Consider the following 9,386-nt stretch of genomic DNA (forward strand, 5'->3'; position numbering starts at 1 on the left):
TTCACTTTTTAGGTATAATGTCTTGTTTGAAAATGATATAAACACTCCTAATGAGCCTAGTGGTGAAAAAGATCGTATAGCTCACCTTGGAGGCTATAGCCTATATGTTATCCCAGTATGGTGTGACAACATTCCTCCTAAAGATGGAAATCTCTTCTTGGAAGATGAGAGTACTCTTAAGGGTAAGTAATGTGTAGTCTTGGAAGTTACTCCTTTTACTTTGTGTGACTTTATTGTTGAGACTACTCATGGTGATGATTGGGAAACTAGTAGTGAGTACACGCATGAGGGAACCTTAGTAGAAGTCGACTTGAGTGATACTTTTCTCTACTCTCTATTTTCTTTTGATGATATATATGCTATTGTAGAGAGTATGTCATTTACTTTGGGTGGAGACCACGGGAAAGGGGAGTGTTGTCTAGACCCGTGTCTATGGCCATTCTTCCCGTTTGACCCTGGTGCCAAATATGGAAATGGTGATGTTAGTGCACCTAACTTGTTGCTTGGTCTACATGATAAGCAAAGTGTCACTCTTGGTGAATCCCATAACCAAATCCTTCAGATATCTTTCATTGAGTTTTTAATATTTCATTTAAAGGATCCTTGGTTATATTGCAAATATGTGTAACCTTGGCATGTTGAGATAAATTGTTGTGCTAACCCTAACCCTCATGCCATGAGGAGTTTGTATTTTTTTTCCTCTCTTCGGTTTTGCAAGGTTTGGATTTGAGGTCGAATTCTTTTCAAGAAGGGGAGGATGATACGGGACAAATGGCCATCTTATCTTTTGATGAAATCTTTAGAGGAAAAAATATAGAGGCTCAAGACTTGGTCACCTTGAGGATGCGAGAACATGCATGGAGGAACCGTTTTGAGCATTCCATTAAACAAAACCGTGTGTGGAAGATTGCGTGGGGGCTTATATTTGATGCCAATTCGAGACTACAAGTTTTGAAGTGTGACCCCATGATTTTGGAGCATTGAATAAGCACCCTTTATTAAGGGTATTTTGTGGTGTGCACATGTTAAAGAAATAACCCATGACCTCCCCTTTCATTAAGGGTATTGTGGTCTATTCTACTATGTAATAAGCTAGGCTATATATAGTCTCTTATTAGTTTTTTTTCTCTTTAGTTGTTTAATGATGAATGCATGAAATATTGAAAATCCTATCTCTTGAGAGTGGACCACCTTAGTGTAGTTCTTAGTTAGGGCTTGGATTAGCCATTGTAGTTTAGGGCTTGGAAAAGCCAATATTTTCTTTGCTTGGAAATAGTGGATCTTGAGGTGAGTTGATTCTCTTGGCGGTCACCGTAGGAACTTGGTGCTTGTTAATGTGATTTGTAGAGGTTTTAGAGTTTGATACACTCATTAGTTGCTACATTTCGTATTTTCCTTGTGTCAAGTTATCTATTTTTTTATCATTAAGCTTATGTTTGCTTCCTTGTGTGCTTTGTGTCTTGCTTGTGACCAGTGTTTGGGGGTCTCTCGAGGACTGTTTGAGCTTGTAGATACCGTGTGGTATCACTATAGCACACAGATTTGGCCTGAAATTGGCCCCTTCGCGCCGTTTCACCCTTTTGTCCACCCAAATAGCCACGAAAAATTAAACGAACCATACTGGGAGGATTCTCAACCTCCCTATCATACCCCGAATGATTTTTGACTCACAGCACGCCTGAACCTCGGGCCCACCCTTGAAACCGTAGTCTATAGCACACCGACTTAGCCCGAAAATGCCCCGTTCACACCATTTCGCCAGTTTGTCCACCCAAATGGCAACAAAAAATTACACGAACTATACTTGGACATCCTTAACCTCCCTGGCATGCCTCGGCCAATTATCGTCCCACAGCACACCCGAACCCCAGACCCACCCATGAAACCGTGGGCTATAGCTCATCGATTTCGCCCAAAATTGGCCCGTTCGCGTTGTTTCGCCCGTTTGTCCACCCAAATGGCCATGAAAAATTAAACGGACCATACTAGGACGATCCCCAATCTCCCTGGCATATCCTAATTGATTTTAGACCCACAAAATGCCTGGACCCCGGGTCCACCCCAGAAACAGTGGGCTATAGCACACCGATTTGGCCCAAAAATGCCCCATTCATGCCGTTTCGCTCGTTTATCCACCCAAAAGGCCACAAAAAATGAAACGGACCACACTGGGATAATCCCCAACCTCCCTAGCACTCCCCAATCAACTTTTGACCTACAGCACGCCCGAACCCCGGGCCCACCCCTGTAATCGTGGGATATAGCACACCAATTTATCCCGAAAACACCCCGTTCGTGCCGTTTTGCCCGTTTGTCCACCAAAATGGCCAGAAAAAATTAAACAAACCACACTGGGATAATCCCTAACCTACCTTGCACGCCCCGATGAAATTTTGTCCCACAGCACGCCCGAACCCTGGGCACACCCTTTAAACCGTGGGCTATAGCACACCGATTTGATCCAAAAATGCTCCATTTGTGCCGTTTTGCCCGTTTGTCCACTCAAATGGTCACAAAAACTTAAATAAACCATACTGGGATGATCCCCAACCTCTCCGGCACACCCCGATCTATTTTTGGCCCACAACACGCCCGGATCCTGGGCCCACCCCTGAAATCGAGTGCTATAGCACACCGATTTAGCCCCAAAATGCTCCATTTTGGCCGTTTGTCCACCCAAATGGCCATGAAATATTAAACAGACCACACTGGGATGATTCCCAACCTCCCTGGCACGCCTCAGTCAATTTTTGGCCTACAACAGGCTCAAATACCGAGCCCACCCCTAAAATCACTGTAGCACACTGATTTGGCCTGAAAATGCCCCGTTCGTATTTTTCGCCCATTTGTCCACCTAAATGGCCACGAAAAATTAAACGGACCATACTGGGATGATCCCCAACCTCCCTGACACCCCTCGATCAATTTTTGACCCCCAGCAAGCCCGGACACTGGTCCCATCCCCAAAATTATAGGCTATAACACATCGATTTAACCCAAAAATGCCCCATTTGCACCATTTTGCTCGTTTGTCCACCCAAAAGGACACGAAAAATTAAACGGACCACACTGGAATGATCCCCAACCGCCCTGGCATGCCCCAATCAATTTTTGTCCCACAGCACGATCGGACCCCGGGCGCATCCCCAAAATCGTGGACTATAGTATACCAATTTGGGAAGAAACGTGCATAGGCTGGTACTGATGCAAAAATCCACCTAATATATAGATGACCTGGTCAAAAAATTATATGAGATACTGAATTGTTGAATAAGTTATTCTAAATTTCAGAGTGACATAAAAGCTTGTAATTTTTTTCATCACTCGATTATTATCAAAACGGAGAAGAAAGATACGTCAAGCAAAATAAACTGTCATATGCTTTAAGTTTTCATGAGAAGCTAGAAAACCAATTTGGTCGGAAAATGGGCCGTTCGCGTTGTTTCGCCGGTTTAACCACTCAAACGGCCCCACCGTTTCCGCCGATCCATAGCACGCCTGAGGGCCTCCGATTTATTTTTAGCCCAAAACACGCCCGAACCCCGGGCACACCCAAAAAATTGTGGGCTATAGCACACCAATTTGGCTCGAAAATGGTTCGTTTGGGCCGTATTGCCCGTTTGACCACCCAAACAGCCTCGTTGGCCTCAAAGGACCACACTCCATCGCTCACTAACCTTCCTGGGAGCCCCAAATCGATTTTGCCCCATTTCACGTTCGGGCCCCGGGCACACCAAGAAAACTGTAGGCTATAGCATATCAATTATCTCATTCGCGCTGTTTCGCCCATTTGACCATCCAATAAGCCACACCACCCCAATGGGCCACACTCCCCAACTTCCCAACTTGCATGAGAGCCCCAAGTCGATTTTTGACCCATTTCATGCCCGGGCCCTGGGCACACCTATAAAACCGTGGGCAATAGCACACCAATTTGGCCCAAAAATGGCTCGTTCGCTCTGTTTTGCCCGTTTGACCACCCAAATGGTCCCGCCCACCCTAAAGGTCCACACTCCCCCACTCTCTAACATGCCTTGGAGACCCAGGTCAATTTTTACGCTCGGGCCTCCGGTACACCCAAAAATTCATGGGCTATAGCACACTTATTTAGCTCTAAAATGGCCTGTTCGCGCCATTTTGCCAGTTTGAACAACTTAAATGGGCCCACTACCCCAATGGCCCACCCTCCCTCGCTCCTCAGCCTGCCTAGGAGCCCTAGGTCGATTTTCGACTACTTTCACGCTTGGGCCTCGGGGACCAAGAAAACCGTTGGCTATAACACATCAATTTAGCCCGAAAATATCCCATTCATGCCATTTCACTCATTTGGCCAACCATATGGCCCCCGTACCATAATGACCCACTGGCCCACACTCTTCCGCTCCACAGCCTATTTGGGAGCCCCAGGTCATTTTTGGGCCCATTTTACACCTAATAATTTTGGACCCATGACACCCCCAGACCCTGGACCCACTCTCGAAACTGTGGGCTATAGCACACCGATTTGGCCCAAAAATGCCCTGTTAGCTCTGTTTTTCCCGTTTGACCATAGAAAAGGCCTAGAATAAATAAATGGACCACACTGGGATGATCCCCAACCTCCCTGGCTCACCCCGATCGATTTTCATCCCACAGCACCCCTGAGCCCTTCCCCAAAATCGTGGATTATAGAATATTGATTTGGCCTAAAAATGCCTCGTTCATGCCGTTTCACCCATTTGACCATCAAAATAGCCTCGAATAAATAAACGAACCACATTTGGACTATCCCCACCTCTCTGTCATGCCCCTATCAATTTTTGGCCCACAAAACTCCCGAACCCCAGGGCCACCCCTAAAACCGTGGGCAGTAGCATACCAATTTGGCCCAAAAATGCTCCGTACGTGCTGTTTTGCCAATTTGACCACAAAAATGGCCTCGAATAAATAAACAGACCATACTAGGATGATCCTCAATCTCCCTGGCATGCCCCAGTCAATTTTCAGCCTATGAAACCCTCGAACACCGGACCCACCCTAAAAACTATGGGCTATACCACACAGATTTAGCTTAAAAATGCTCCGTTTGCACTGTTTCGCCGGTTGGACCACCCACATAACCTCGAATAAATAAATAGACCATACTGGAATAATCCCCAACCTCCATGGTATGCCTCGATCGAGTGAATTAATGGGTGAAATGGTGCGAACGGGGCATTTTTGGGCTAAATTGGTGTGCTATAGCCTACGGTTTTGGGGGTGGGCCGGAGGTTCGAGCATTCTGTGGGTCGAAAATCGATCGGGGCATGCCAGGGAGGTTGGGTACTATCCCAGTATGGTCTGTTTAATATTTCGTGGCCATTTGGGTAGATAAATGGGCAAAATGGCACGAACGGGGCATTTTGGGGCCAAATCGGTGTGTTATAGCCCATGATTACGAGGGTGGGAACGGGGTCCGAGTGTGTTGTGGGCTGAAAATTGACTGGGGCGTTGTAGGGAGGTTGAGGATTATCCCAGTTTGGTCCATTTAATTTTTCGTGGCTATTTGGGTGTACAAACTGGTAAAACGGCGCGAATGGGGCATTTTTGGGCCAAATTGGTATGCTAAAGCCCACAGTTTTAGGGGTGGACTCGAGGTTCAAGCGTTCTGTAGGGCAAAAATTAATCGGGGCATGCCCGGGAGGTTGGGGATCTCCCCACTGTGGTATATTTAATTTTTTGTGGCCATTTGGGAGGATAAATGAGTAAAACGCTGCGAATAGGGCATTTTCAGGCTAAATCGGTGTGCTATAGCCCACGATTTCGTGGTGGGCCTGGGGTACGGGCATGCTGTGGGTCAAAAATTGATCAGGGCATGCTAAAGAGGTCGGGGATCATTCCAGTGTGGTCCGTTTAATTTTTTGTTGCCATTTGGGTAGACAAACGGGCGAAACAGTGCGAACAGGGCATTTCAGGCCAAATTGGTATGCCAAAGCCTACGGTTTTGAGGGTGGGCCCAGGGTTCAAGCGTGCAGTGGGTCGAAAATCAACCGGGGCATGCCAGGGAGGTTGGGGATCATCCCAGTGTGATTCATTTAATTTTTCGTGGCCATTTGGGTGGACAAACGGGTGAAACGGCGTGAACAGGTCATTTTTGAGCCAAATTGGTGTGCTATATCCCCTGATTTTGGGGGTGGACCTAGGGTCCGGGCATGCTGTGGGCCAAAAATAGACCAGGACTTGCCAGGGAGGTTGGGAATCGTCCTTGTGTGGTTCGTTTAATTTTTCGTGGCCATTTGGGTGGACAAACGGGTGAATCGGCTCAAATGGGTTTTTCTTAGGCCAAATGAGTGTGCTATAGCCCATGGTTTTGGGGTGGGCTTGGGGTTCAAGCGTGCTGTGGGCTGAAAATCGACCGGGTTATGTCAATGAGGTTGAAGATCGTCCCAATGTAGTTCGTTTAATTTTTCATGGACATTTGGGTGGACAAACGGGCAAAACGGCACAAACAAGGCATTTTCGGGCTGAATTGGTGTGCTATAGCCCTCAATTTTAAGGGTGGGCATGGGTTAGGGTATGTTGTGGGCTAAAATTGATCGGGGCATGCTAGGGAGATGAGGATCGTCCCAGTGTGGTTCGTTAAATTTGTCATGGCTATTTAGATGGACAAACGGGTGAAACGGCGGTAACGGGGCATTTTTGAGCCAAATCTGTGTGTTATAGCCCACGGTTTTAGTGGTGGGCCCAGGGTACGAGCGAGTTGTAGGCCAAAAATCGACCAGGGCATGCCAGAGAGGTTGGGGATCATCCCAATGTGGTCCGTTTAATTTTTTGTGGCTATTTGGGTGGAAAAACAGGTGAGATGGCACGAACGGGGAGTGTACAGGGCTAATCGATGTGCTATAGCCCACGGTTTTGTGGTTGGACATAGAGTCCGGGCATGCCGTGGGCTAAAATTCGACCGGGTCATTCCAGGGAGGTTGGGGATCATTCCAGTGTAGTCATTTTATTTTTTCATGGCTATTTGGGAGGACAAACAGACAAAATAGCGCGAACAGGACGTCTTCAGGCCAAATCGGTGTGCTATAGCCCACGATTTTGGAGGTGTGCCTGGGGTTTGGGCATGCTATGGGCCAAAATTCAATCGAGGCTTGCCATGGGTGTTGGGGATCGTCCCAGTATGGTCCTTTTAATTTCTTGAGGCTATTTGGGTGGATAAACGGGTGAAACAGCACGAATGGGGCATTTTTTGGCCATATCGGTGTGCTACAGCCCACGGTTTTAGGGGTGGGACCGGGGTAGTCCAAGCGTGCTCTGGGGTAAAAATCAACCGGGGCATACCAGGGAGGTGGGATCGTCCCAGTGTGGTTCGTTTAATTTTTTGTGGCCATTTAGGTGAATAAACGGGTGAAACGGTGGGAACGGGGAATTTTCGAGCCAAATTGGTGTGCTATAGCCCACAGTTTCGGGGGTAGGGACAGGGTCCGAGAGTGCTGTGGGCCAAAAAAAAATGACTGGGGCATGCCAGGGAGGTCTAGGATCGTCCTAGTATGGTCCATTTAATTTTTTTGTGGCCATTTGTGTGGGCAAAAGGGTGAAACGGTGCGAACGGGCATTATTGAGCCAAATCGGTGTGCTATAGCCCACGGTTTCAGTGGTGTGCCCAGGGTCCGGGCGTGAAATGGGCTAAAAATTGATCGGGACGTGCCAAGGAGGTTGGGGATCATCCCAGTGTGGTCCGTTTAATTTTTTTTGGTCATTTAGGTGGACAAACGGGTGAAACGGCGTGAACGGGGCATTTTGGGGCCAAATCGGTGTGCTATAGACCACGATTTCGGGGGTGGTCCCAGTGTTCGGGCGTGCTGTGGGTTGAAAAAGAAACGGGGCATGCCAGGGAGGTTAAGGATCATTCCAGTGTTGTCCGTTTAATTTTTCATGGCTATTTAGGTAGACAAACGGGAGAGTGTGCTGTGGGCCCGAAAATGCCTCGTTCGCGCCGTTTCACCTGTTTGTCCAACCAAATGGCCACAAAAAATTAAACGAACCACACAGGGACTATCCCCAACCTCCCAGGCATGTGCCGGTCGACTTTTGGCCCACAGCACACCCGGACCCTGGGCTCACACTCAAAACCATAGACTATAGCAAACTGATTTTGCCCAAAAATGACCCATTCGCACCATTTCACCTATTTGTCCTCCCAAATGGCCTCACAAAATTAAACGAACCCCACTGGAATGATCCCCAACATCGCAGGCATGCTTCGGTCAATTTTTGGCCGACAGCACGTACGGACCCCAAGCCAACCCCTGAAATCATGTGATATAGCAAACCAATTTGGCCCGAAAATGCCCCGTTCGCGATGTTACGCCATTTATCCACCCAAATGGCCACAAAAAATTAAACGAACCACAGTGGGACGATCCCCAACATCCCTGGCACAGATCGATTGATTTTTGACCCACAACATGCCCGAACCCCGTGCCCACCCACAAAACCATTGGCTATAAAACACTGATTTGACTCGATAATGCCCCATTCGCGCCATTTCGCCCGTTTGTCCAGCCAAATGACCACGAAAAATTAAAAGGACCATACTGGGACGATCTCCAACCCCCAGACGTACCCTGGTTAATTTTTGGCCCACAGCACATCCGGACCCTGGGCCAACCCCCAAAACCGTGGGGTATAGCACACCAATTTGACCCAAATATATCCCGTTTGCACCGTTTTGCCAGTTTTTCCACCTAAATGACTATGAAAAATTAAACGGACTACACTGGGACGATCCCCAACCTCCCTGGCATGCTCTGGTTGATTTTTGGTCCATAGCACGCCCATACCCTAGGCCCACCCCAAAAAGCGTGGGCTATAGCAAATCAATTTGGCCCAAAAAAGCTCCGTTCGCACAGTTTTTCCTATTTATCCACCCAAATGGCCATGAAAAATTAAACGGACCATATTGGGATGATCCCCAACCTCCCTGGCATGCTCCAGTCAATTTTTGACCCATAGGACGCCTGGACCCCGGGCCTACCCCTAAAACCATGGGCTATAGCACACCGATTTAGCTAAAAAATGCTCTGTTCGTTCCGTTTTGCCCGTTTGTCTACTCAAAAGGCCACAAAAAATTAAACGGACTATACTAGGATGATCTCCAACCTCCCTGGCATACCCTGGTCGATTTTTGTCCCACAGAAAGCATGGACCCTGGGCCAACCCCCGAAACCATAGGATATAGCACACTGATTTGGCTAGAAAATGCCCCGTTCGAGCCGTTTCACCCGTTTGTCCACCCAAATGGCCACAAAAAATTAAATAGACCACAGTGGGATGATCCCTAACCTACTTGGCATGCCTCGATCGATTTTTGACCAACAACATGCTCAAACCCTGGGCCCACTCCCGAAACTATGGGCTATAGCACA

Source organism: Capsicum annuum, chromosome 3 (genome assembly GCF_002878395.1).
Source record: "Capsicum annuum cultivar UCD-10X-F1 chromosome 3, UCD10Xv1.1, whole genome shotgun sequence".
NCBI classification, from domain to species: Eukaryota; Viridiplantae; Streptophyta; class Magnoliopsida; order Solanales; family Solanaceae; genus Capsicum; species Capsicum annuum.